The following is a 12,594-nucleotide window of genomic DNA, read 5'->3' as shown; positions in this document are numbered from 1 at the left end:
AAGTAGTGATTTCTTTTGGAAATGCAAAGCATCCACCTCCACAATGTCTCCAAATGTGACACTGCTTTGGATGCTTCCGAGCTTTTGCATCAGTTCCCCATGAGAGCCCAGCTTTGGAGAGGACTGCAAGGACAAACTGTCCAGAACCAGGTAGCTGTCGGCGACCCGCACAATCATAATTCTTTACACATTTGCTGCTGGGAACTGTGCAAGGACTGCCACACAACAGCTCTTTCAATCTTTGCCTCTGCAAACACATTAACTGGGCTATAAAGGAAATGAACACAACCTTACATTTACAATGCAAATACTGAGCTATTAAAAGTTTGGAGTTGATGAAACAACAAATCTTGTACAAGCTGCTAAATTTCAACATGATCCAAACTGACACAATTTTTAAAAAAGGGTTTGGTGTTTGCTCTCTACAAGGAACATCCTAGAATAGCCAATGAAATTAATCAATTTTCTTGTTAGCTGTGACACATAAAAATGTTTATTAAGCGTATTAAATCTCAGTTATGTTATCCATCAACTGATGGATATACAGAAAACACCCCGCTGTCCAAACAGCCCATTCTTGTAAAACGTCATGTGACTTGAAAGATTCGAGGGAATTTCCTCAGAGCTCAACGAATAAATGATTAACTTCTTAAACATAAATATTTTTAGAACGCAATAAGAATCAGATGGGTTTTTAAAAAAAAAAATTATGTTATGATACATGAACTGCTACAAATGAAAGAGCGTGCTTTCATTTTCACAGCTGTGAATGTGAGCTGCAGCTGTAAGGCAGTGTTTACCGTTTTCTTCTGAAAAATGGCTTATGAATTGTTTTTGTATGATTAATTTATTGCAAAACTTGGCAACTTAGTAGCTCAAAAAGCATCATCCAAAAGAACCCAGACAGTCAGAGGAGACTGAAACACAAACGCTGCTTATTAGACCCAATTCAAAACACAGAGGATGTGAGCGGAGCTAAACCCAGAGACAGACAATAGCAGCACCGCGATTTGGCACAAAGCAGCCAGGCTCTAATATGGAGACACATATCGATTCACGGGACTGACACCCGGAGCTATAAAACATATACTTTGGCCTCAGAACAGTTGGGACTTTGTCACTATGTTTATGTGATCATTTGTAGAAAATTCCACTTCAGTGACTTCATTCAGCAGTTTGGTTAGCTTGGTAAAATGTAACCAAATACCTCCCTTCATCAGCTCCCACTGCAACAAACTCTGACAATGTTTATGTTCATCGGCAATTGTGAACAAATGACGACATTTATAAAATGGGTTATAATATGAATACAATTATCAGCCAATACTCCATAGGGCTGAGAAATCAGATTAAAAGTTAAGCGTTACAAAATGAATCGATCACCGCGACATGGGAGGGTAACGGATCATTAGCTCTGACTGAGGCTGTGTCTGAGTCTCATATCTTTATTACTGAGGGGAGAGATTCTGACGAACAAACACAACATCGTTTTGAAAAGAAGACTCATCAATGACAGAACTCAACGTATTTCTGAACTCGCATTTAACAGACTGAAAAATGAAACACTCTAAACTGCACATAATGAGGAACATAATGATGTGAGGCACATCACTGAGGGAAAAACAAACACAATGTAGTGGGCTCTAGCTGTAAGGGGAGATTTTTTTCCTCTGACAGAGGCCCTGGAAAAGGTTGTAGAAATTTTAAATGGAACAAGCTTCAGGGTGGAGACTCTGACATTCCTCAGTCAGCTAGAAGAGAAAATCGACTGCTGAAAGAGACCAACGTGTTCTTGTTTAAGTCACACATGATGCCGTTGCAAGCATCACATAGGCAGGTGAACCGCAAGGACACTATTATTATGTGCATTTAGCCAAAGGCGACAGGGAAAGCAAACTCTGCAGATCTCTGCATCAAACTACTTTGCAGTATTTGGTTTGCCAAATTAGGACCTTGGCAGTCGCTGTTTTGCTACCTGGGACTGTATATTTAGAGTGCATTCTTACCTTTCTCTTCGAAGCAACAGATATGTATTTGCTGCATAATAAAACTGTCTTAAAAGACTCATCTTCCTTTTAATGGTGTCTGGTATTTTGATAGCGACAGTATGGGTTGTTTTTTTTGTTTTTTTTCCATTCGAAATTGGGGAGAGAGCAGCAGAAAGTATGAGGGGGTGTGAGCCATCGAGAGCATAAAAAGCCTTTTTAACCTAAAGCAGGACTCTGGAGGTGTAGTACACCTGAAAAATAAAGATAAAATAGACTTGAAAATTTAAAAAAAAAAATGCTCCCACTGGGAGCTGTGTTCTACCCTTTTCTTTTCCTTAAAAGCACAATAAGGGATACTGAAGCCCAAGAAAATTTTTAAGAACAAATGATTGGAAAGACTGGATACATGGATCCAAAAGTGAACCATTAAAAAGACAAAAAAAAAAAAGGACGGAACTGGCCTGAATCCAAAATCGTGCAGAGTGGCTTACACGACCTCCCTAAAAGTCACAGCTAAGAGCTTTAACGTCTTAAAACAAAGATTGCCTCATTCTGGCATCCACAGTGGAAAAAGGCCTGGCAACCTTTTTGTTTGTTTGTGACATACTTGGACGTAGTGCAATGGTTCGCCTGACACTTGACTGTGATATCACTCATTTTGATTGACAGCTGAAGTGTCGCGCCTGTTTTAATAGCTTCCTGTCTGGTGATTCAACAGCACCCTCTTGGGAGAACGGCAGACCCCGGATCACTCACACACTCACACACACACCTACACAGACTTAACACTGAGCTGCAAATGTCGTCAGTCTTCTTAAATGTTTACCAGCTGCAGAGGAAGCACTGCGCTCTTCTGAATTCCTCAACAACAGTCCACTCTATACTCACTTCAATGGTCAATTAAGAAAGAATTAATAGTATTAACACTAATAAGAAAAGCAAATGAGCACATATGTCAATAATTAAATGGCAATAAAAGCCCAGAATGCCTTTACATTGTACTGTAACACACACGCATGCGCGCGCACACACACACACACACACACACACACACACACACACACACACACACACACACACACACACACACACACACACACACACACACACACACACACACACACACACACACACACACACACACACACAGGCTAAGAGACTTAATTACACAGTACATTCTATGTAGGCTGAATTTTGTTTGTGAATTACGAGCAAGGCTAGTGGAAAACGTGAAGCAGCATTTACTTACTTAGATTCTCGTCCTTCCAAAAACCATGTCCAGATTCTGACAACTCACCTTCAGTGACTCATACATTTGGAATTTAGCTTGGGAAAGAAACTTACTGGAGCTGAGAGCAACCTACTCTGACCCTGTGTGGTCTTCCTCTTTCAAGCCCAGTCAACGCACTGAAAAACGCAAAAGTTTAACAAACCCCAAAATGTTTCAAAATGCTTCAAATGAAAGCAAGAAAGCAAAGTTAATGTCCCATTTAAAAATCCCCCTCAGCCGCTCACTAATCCAAACCATATGCACTCAAAAGGCAGCGCGCTTTTAACGTGGGATAAGAGCAGAGCGTGCACTGTGGTCCCAACACGATGCCCCAGCAAAGGAAAATCAACAAAGATCCTTTGTTTTCCTCACTTTGCTCTCGCCTCGGCTCTGAAGTCTTGCTGCCTAAGTGCAAGCCATCGCAAATACAATCTGTTTATGAATTTGGTGCCAGGATTCCTCCATTGAATCAACCGTGGTGTTTTTGGTGTCTAATCTGGAAGGCAGTCCTGCTCTCTCACAGCCCAGCACTTTCATCTGAGGTGTATCAAATGCAAAATCCTGACATATTTTATAAAAGAAAGGCACCTCTCCCCTTCTACTCTTTAAAAGGAGAGGAGAGAGGGGGAAAAGACCTGCTGTATGGAGAAAAACATGCAAACAACAACAGAGCCGAGATAAAAAGCTACTTACTTGCCTCCAAACTGGGGTGGAATAGTGAAGAGGAAGTTTCAGAGGATCTTAATAGTTTTCAGCTGTGGGCCAGATGGTGGTGTGCTAAGGACTACAGTAAGCAGAGATGATGGGGCTTGCAAGCTCAACAAGAAGCGTTTGCCTAGACACAAGATACTTGACATTCAAACCCAACTTCCTCCGCCCACAGTTTGTCCAAAAGGAGTTTCACATGTGCAAAACAAGAGACCCCTTTGGACAGGGACTATTTTGCTGTGATGCACAGGGGCATGCCACAGATGAGCCACAAAAGCCATCTCGCCGGAGGTTGCAGGCTGACCCTTTTGCTGCAGTGTGTGATTCATCATCACACTATGCACCCTGGCAACAGCCTTAGGTCAACATCTTGGCATCAATCAACTCAGCAGTACGGCCAAAACATTATGAAGTAGAAGTCACAATACTTCTCTAACTTGGAGCACAAAAAGCCTCCCTGTGAGATGATGTCAACTTAATAATACCTTTTCCTTTTCCTCTGCACTCTGAAAACATTTACGGCTCAAAGTGTGAGTACCGGCAGCTCCAAGTGTTACACTGCTTTAAAATCTGACATTCAATTTTTATCACATAGAGATGAACTGCCCTGGAGTGCCCTCAAAGTGGGCAGGGGCGATGCAAAAACAAAATTGGAGCTGACAAACAGCTGAATCGGCAGCCTACTTTGTCTGCTTATTGAGATTTTTCTATGTCAACATCTAAAGCGTTATGCAAATGTCGTCTCCCAGCGGGCTATTCAGGAAACTGTCGATCTGAATCTCTCCTTCAAAAAGTTTTGAGCATCTCACTGAAGTCCAAATACTTGAGGACAAGCAACTGACCACTTTTATTAAAAGTGTATCAGAGGAGGCTGATCCAAACAGGCAGATGAGGTTGCTCCTGCTCTGTTTTTTAGACACAAGGAGGAGATCAAAATATAAATCATAATCAAATCTCGCAGAAGTCGGTGCGGCGCTGCGACTCACGCTGTCCTCCTCATTTCAGTTTAATGCACTTCATGTTTTTCATGAGGTGGGGGTACAGTTCTGAAGCCAAGACCTATCACAACAACATTTCTGCTCTCTCATGTCACAACACTCCAGCACCATTCACAGAGACACTGCCCACACAGATGAGCTCTCACTGTTACTAACAGAGGTGTCAGAACACGTAGAGGTTAAGTACAGGAACTCGGTGTACGATTTAAGGCACAGATAGATGCATGTAGCTTTTCAGTCTTAAATCTACAGTGTTCGTAATGGCCACCAGGGGGCGACACCTGTGGCAGCAAAAAGACTTCCAGTCCTATAAAAGTCTGTAGGAAAATTAAACTTGGCCCTGACTTTAACAAAAACTTTTCTCAGTTTTTGGGCTCAGTCAGCATTTTCACTCATGTTAAATGAAACACCAGGTCAACATTCTGTAAATCATGGTGATTCTAAGTACTCGGTACTAGATAACCAAGCCAAAATATGATAATCCAGAATATGCTCATTGGCCAATAATTTGTGACCGACACAGTCAGATCCACCTGATCGTCACATCCACTATCAAAACCTTCACCTCTAGGCTTCATAACAGGACTTAACAGCCAAGTTAGGAGGAGGAAAATGTGTCAGAAACATCAGAATGACTATGATTATCTGACAGCAATGGCAGAGAAGACGAGAAGGCACCGTTAAGGGTTTGTCAGCAAACCAGTGTGCCGCTAAACATAGTTTAAATTAGCATGCTTTACACCAGAGGTCGAGAAGTAGCAATTAAGAAATAGCTTCAAAAGCTAACTACATATAATGATATGCTAATTTTGTGCATATCATATGCTATGTCACTTCCTCATGTTACTATGCTGGTGGGCCAACAGAGCTATTGTTTAGAGTGACCTGGAAATATATCCCAGTGATGCCATTTTTGCATTTCTGATATAAACAGGTTAGAGTTTACCATTTATTATGGAAGGGTTTGATGCCAGGATCTCTGATCTAAGTGTCCTTTGGTGTCAGTCTCATGATTTTGGTGTGAAACCCGAAACAAACAGCTAGAGAAAGTAATCTGTCTGTCAGTAAGTAATAGTAAGTAACTGTTACTCAAAGGTTTTTCCCTCCTTTTTCTAATCCTCGTGGTTGCTCGGTGTGAACCAAACTGTTGATATGGTGAACTACTTGTAATTATGGTCAAGCACTAACAAGAAAGTATAAGTACTGAGTTTTAGTTCCCAGCAATTAATAGATGCATTAAAACTCAGATACATTCAAATGTGCATTGAAATGCAATGAGAATACATAACATTTTGGAAGCTTCTATGTATGTGAACTGTAGCAACTGCAACAGGAAATATAGCTGTGGAGATCAAGCATTGTATTTGGCAAATAATGCCTTTTTTTAAAGAGAAGACTCTTTTAGTTTCCAGCCAATTTACAAAGGTCACTCGGAGAAGAAAAGAGCACATTTCTTGTTCATTCTCTCTCTCTTTTCTTTTTTTTAAATCCAGTATCCGGTTAGAGATTCAGCTTGGTCAGGGCCTTGGGTGGCGGTGTGTTTATGCTGGCCGGCACAACTTTGGTTTCTGCATGAGAGAGCATTTAAAGCAGGGAGGGTCTCCGGATTTGGGCTGTTCTGTTCACACTTTATTTTTCTAGGGGTTTTTCTTTGCACTGCCCAGTATCGCTTCACATTTGTGTCTTGTATGAACAGCTGTGGTTAGGTAAGGGAAGTGGCTAGCCGAGACACTTTCTGGGGAAGTGGGGACATTTATGTTGAAGAGCCAAAGATATTAATAAATGCCCATGGAGGGGAATTGGGAAAAACTGAACTAATAATTAATGATATCTATAACACTTTAAAAACATATCTGTCAGTGTACACAGAAAGAACATATCTGTGTACAACATTATGAGCCTGTCAATGATTAAAAAAAAAAACACATTTCACAGGATTAAACATCAATTTTTTACCATTTTATGAGTAACTGAGATATTTGAGACAACAGCAAAGTCGCACAACAGACACAGCAACTCGAATGCATCTAGGTCAACAGTTAACAACAATGAGTCATCTCTTCTGACTGTTTCATAACGTGGTTGTAACGTCGCACTTTTGGGAAACATTTCTAATTGAGCAGGAAACCAAATAATTTGGATGGCGTAGTGATCGTGTCCAGTTTATTTATTTGTAGATATCCAATAACTTAAAGCACTAATCTCACAGGAGAAGACATACGCTGTACCAGATTTAGCAAGCAGCTAATTTCCATATGAAATCCCCAGAACACAATAAAAACAGCTAAATACAAGGCTTTAAAGTATCTTCTTCTGGATTCTAGTATTTACAGTTCTTATGGTTTACAGATTTTCTACAAGTTTAGACTCCAATTATTTCGATCCTCGCCTGGGATGCATGTGTAAGTGTGTTTGTGGGAGTGGGGAGTGGGTGGAGAAGCAGGAATGTGCATCTCAATGAGAAGCATCTCGGTGGATTTTCATTGAGATTTGCAGCCTCCATATGATTTGTGCTTCATCCAGGCAGTGATGCAAAGTGCCAATGTGTGACACCAGAGATGTATTTTCAGTTGGCATGACTCGCACCGCTCACTGCAATGTGATGACAATGGCCAAAAGAGAAAGCAATCATTTCAATTTACCACCACTGTAAAACCAGCTCAAGTAAATATACGATTCCCAAAACTAAAAACCAAATACCAAAGGATGACTATTAAGGTCCAGCTCTAGTTGTTAAAATGCTAATCAACAGCAGGTGTAATATCAGTTTGTTTTCATTCCAAGGGTGTCAAATATTGCCATTTTGTCACAGCTGCTGCCATCTCAAAGTCACACGCAAGTAAGTGAGGGAAAACCAAATGAAGCAAAGTGCAAAAGGAGACACAAACTGTAATCTCCAAGCTGACAAACCTTTGACTTACTCCAACACCCCTCCATCTGCCTAATGTGGATTATGGATTTAAAGAGGTCCATTATCTGTCAGTAACCAGTGTTGCTATGACAGGCATGTTTAACCAAGAGAACTCAAACGTCACCCTGCAGGTGATGCCAGGAAAAATGTCAGGCCATCATTAACGCCATTAGTATGACTCCATGGGGGAGCTTAAATGCCTGGTCAGTAGTTGTGGTGGACTGACTAAATGACAGTCACTGATGCTGCCAGCATGACTAAACTGGGGCTACAGAAATGCTGTGAACATCAGTGTGCAGTGCTCATCCTTACATGGATCTTTAATCAGTCTATTTCAATTTTGCTAGTATTACAAGGAAAAAAGCAAAGATATGTACAAATATAAGGTTTATATCTGCTGTGTAGAAGGGCGATGTTTGTGAGTAGCAGAAAAATTCAAGAACAGTATTCTATACCCTTCATTATGCACAAATTTTCTTCCATATTCCAATGGGAAATCATAATGGAAACATATTGTATGTGCAATCGAAAGTTAGAACGATTGCCCTCTGGCTCTGTGAAAGTATTCAACTATTAATGGGCAACAATCAATCACCAGTGTCAGCCACCTCCTACCTGAAACACCAAAGCCTAAACTATGTGGAACAGCAACCAATCCTCACTATATGAATGAGCTGAGACCAGAGGGCTGTTTTTTATTTTCTAATTTTTTTTTTTTTGAAAAAAAGAGAAGTTGGAGTGTTTGCCACTGGCTGGCTGGGCTTTTTAAGTGTGCATCTTATCCATCACATCCCAAACACATACATGTTAGGTAAGTTGGTGATTCTAAATTGGCAGTAGGCGTGAATGTGAGTGGTTATCTGTCCAGCATGTACCCTGCATGTCAGCTTATGACAGCTCAGACAGGCTCCAATTTGACTTTGACCATGAATTGGATAAGCAGAAGAAAATGGATGGCTGGATTCAGCAATCTTACACAATAGAGGCTCAAAGTGTCCCTGCACATTGGTAAAAACTGTTTATATCACTTAATTATTTTTTGCAATAAAGACATCTCTCCTCGACCCACTGTAAACTATCTCCAGTAGTAGTAGTAGCAAAGAATAACCCTAAATGTGCATTAATATTTATTTCAAAAACAGATTACATCATGTAATCAATCTTCCTCCAAACTGTACCACAGGGAAACTCAATAGGTCATGAACTGGTCCTTTGCTGATTCTACACAAAGCAGCTAATTAAAAGACATGGCGTCCAATATCATGAGGTACAAGGTGAAAGTGGAAGGGTGTCCACTGCTAATGTTCTTCTTGTTGCTGCAGGCTACAAACTTGCTCTAGAGTGCTCAAAAGGTCACGGTGTGTCTGCTGCTCTGCTGTACTATTGATTTGAATAAATTAACTGTTTCATTCAAGTGTTTTGTTAATTAATCTTTACCCTCCCCGCTGCATTCATCTGGAAGAAAAGGTCTATTGTGCGGTCATATAAGCCAGGGCGAGACCCAAAAACAGCAATTTTGGGAATTCTAAAGGTCACAACAAGCACTTTATTAGGAACGCCCATGCATTTTAAAAAACTTGGCAGAGCTAGTGCATTAGATTGCATTTGAATGCACAGATATATAGATATATAAAGTGTAAAGCTCTTTATGTTAGATAAAATTTAGATGTCAAATTATAAATTGATATAAAACATGTTGTGCTCCAGGTATAGATATAACACCGCCACCATTTTAGTGCCTCTGGCCTTATGTAAAACAACAGAAACAGAACAGACTGTGTTTTTCTTACAGTAAAATTTAGCAGAGCCTTCAGAAATCTTTCATCTGTGTTTGGGTTTCTCTTTGACTTGTGTTAGATACTTTTCCAACAAGGCTGAATACAAATATCTGTATTTGTGTGACATTATTCTTGTAATTTTAATCCCCCGCATATGTCTAGGTCATCTCAATTCAAAGAGGCTTTTCTGTAAAATCTTCCCACATGTCATCTGTGTCAATACAACAAACAACTGACAGCCCGAGAAAAATAAAACCCTGTATTAGAATATATTCTCTACACATGTCTTCCAAATGTGTATCATACAGGCTCAGCTCAAGCTGTAGTACATTCAGTGTTAATATACAGAATTCATCTCAATTATCTATAATTTAAAAAAAAAAAAAAGGAAAAAAAAACAGTTACAGCTCTGAGATGAAGGGTTTAAATTCATGTTTTAAACGTGGGGCGAATCCCCCCTTAAATGCTTCCAACAAAAAGAGACTTAGACACTTTAGAGGTGATTCTACTTGAAGGTCTTAGGTTTTCTTTTCTTATCTTCGATTGTGTTTTGTCATTCTCCTCTAAGTGCAACATTGCTCTGTTTTTGTTTTGATGGCTTTTCTTTTGTCTCCATGTCATGCTTTGTTCTTTCCCAGTCCTCTGTCACATCTGCACTGGCAAACAGCTTCCTTCATAAGTTTAAAGCATGGATATATATAAGGCAGTTACACTGAAATTCATCATTGGATTGTTGTTTAACTTTAATAAAATTGGAATCAGCTACCTGAGATTCCTGAGCATTAATATTGTTAACATTAACTTCACTGAAACTGTTGTTTGCACAAGTCCTCGCAGCATCTGTTGGTCTGTCCTAAGAGGTTTCTTCATCTTTAGCTAATGATCTAGAATTGAATGGCTCTAGATTCAAAGATTGCCCACGTGCAAGTGAAGCCTTCTGAAACATTAAAGGAGTTTGTAGTCTTGCAGAGATAAGGCAAGAACGTGTATCACAGGTTATCACGGCTGCTCCTCGTTAGCACTTCTGCTCAGCTGTAAATGCTGGGCTGATTGCTGTAGTTGTGCACATGCTTTTACTGCATTATAAGTCCTTGATTTAAAGGAACTTATGGAAGTATGTGCAGACCTGCACTGAAATTCAAGCCCTGGCTCAGGTCAAAATTCTTCAGTCCACCATTCTGCATAAGATACAAAGAATCAAGCTCTTAAAGGCAAATAAGTGTTAATTCTTTACAGGCCAAAAGCTCTGAGAGAAATTTTCATGATAATTTTAAGAGGAATAACACACTGTATATTGGATACAGAACAGAATTGCTTTCACTGGCTAACAGACATGTCATTGTTAAGTTAAGCATGGCATTAAAAAGAGCAGAATGGGTGGAGACAGGCTGAAGTAACTTAAACAGGACACTTTGCATGAAATTTGCCAATAGCTGTCATGAACGGCTAGGCCTTCTTCCTCTGATGTGTGCTGGTAAAAATCATCCGCTAATGGATGATGTACTGGGATTGTGGGGCAGAGTTTGAATTCATGGTCTTCTGAACTAAAGCTATGCCTAAACCAACTTCCCCATGATTGCATATAAGCATGGTCATAAACCTCATGACAACGTCCTCCTTTAAATCAAGATAAGATGAAGAAGAGGAGCGTTAAGCTTGGCTCGGAGATGATGATGGAAAAGAAGAAAGTCGGGTGGGTGGGAGCAGTGCACATATGCCATAAATTCAACCATGCAGAAGAATTATTCCATTATTTTTCCATATGCAGGTACATAATTACTAAATTCTATAGAGACGTGTGCCATAGTCTACAAACATTAGTGGAGAAAATGGAAGAGTTTGGACTGACTGGATGTTTGTGTATACTGAAAGTCAGCATAGAGAATAAGTGTGGAATAAGAATAAGAGTGTCTGCAAAAATATGAATCAGTTCATACATCAGGCTTTCTTTAGAGAGGATGAATTTAATATAACTGAAAAACAAATGTTTTACCACATTTAAGTAAAACCTGTTGTTCTTCAGTTTAGGGTAATTAAAAGCAATAATTGAAACATAATTCTCAAAAACCACCTCCGATTTTTTTACAAATCGGAAAGGTTTTTCTGAGGTTTTGCATTCAACAGGTGACTAGTTAATAGGCTGAAATATCACTTTTCTGCTTTCAATATTTGAAACTACAGGGTTCAGGTTATGGTAATTCACTCTATGGAAGATCTTCCACTGGAGCAGTCTCGTGACGATACCCCACACTCAATGTCAGCGGTGCTGACATTTTTGCATTTTGCACTGATTAGTTGCACTAATCATTTTGTATTGATTAGGGTCAGATTATATATCGAGTGAGCCGCAAAACTCACACACAGGAAGAACACACCTAGTTGTTGATGCCCAAAGCCGCCAGGTCATGATTTTTCAGGCGGCTAATTACAACCGATGGCTGGTCACAGGGGATACGATAAAACCCTGGAGTGTGTCAATGGTGCGCACCTTGCCCGGTGTGTCAACTGGTCAACCAGCCAGCCATTCCAAAAGAGTCTTTGCACCCACTACCGTTAATGGAGGTCCCTTTTGAGGACCTCATTGGGCCATTTCACCAAAGTTCATGTAGATATCACTTTGTATTAGTTGTGTTGGATTATTCAATGCAATATCCCGAAGCAGTACCGCTACACACCATTAATGCAAAGAGTGTGGCCCATGCACTGTTTTAGGTCATTTCCCGAGTCAGCATCCCAAAAGGGATACTGACTGGCCAGGGCATGTCATTCATGTCTCGTGTGGGGTGTTAGACCTAATAAAAGAAAATTTTGAGGAAGGTCCAAGCCCAGCTAAAAATTAAACTCAATACTTTCTGAACCTGAGAGCCAAGCTACACACATTGGGGAGATTTTCATGAGAAAATCTGCCCCAGGCCCAGGAATGTCAGCAACGCCTGTACAA

The 12,594-nt window shown here is 40.2% G+C and overlaps 1 protein-coding gene across 5 annotated transcripts in view; it reads right to left on the bottom strand.

Annotated features, from left to right (window-relative positions):
- Positions 1-12,594, bottom strand: part of gulp1a (GULP PTB domain containing engulfment adaptor 1a) — an 86,527-nt gene that overhangs the window by 31,767 nt on the left and 42,166 nt on the right. The window contains exon 1 of one of the 5 annotated variants that reach the window (XM_063499752.1): positions 3,952-4,053. The exons of 3 other annotated variants lie outside the window; for them this stretch is intronic. The gene's annotated coding sequence lies outside the window, so the exon portion shown is untranslated. Of the gene's footprint in view, positions 1-3,237; positions 3,338-3,951; positions 4,054-12,594 lie in introns of those variants that run through there. One more of the 5 variants, XM_063499753.1, reaches the window with a different exon arrangement.

Source organism: Pelmatolapia mariae, linkage group LG16_19, assembly GCF_036321145.2.
Source record: "Pelmatolapia mariae isolate MD_Pm_ZW linkage group LG16_19, Pm_UMD_F_2, whole genome shotgun sequence".
Classification (NCBI taxonomy): Eukaryota; Metazoa; Chordata; class Actinopteri; order Cichliformes; family Cichlidae; genus Pelmatolapia; species Pelmatolapia mariae.
This window is presented reverse-complemented; position numbering and strand designations above follow the sequence as displayed.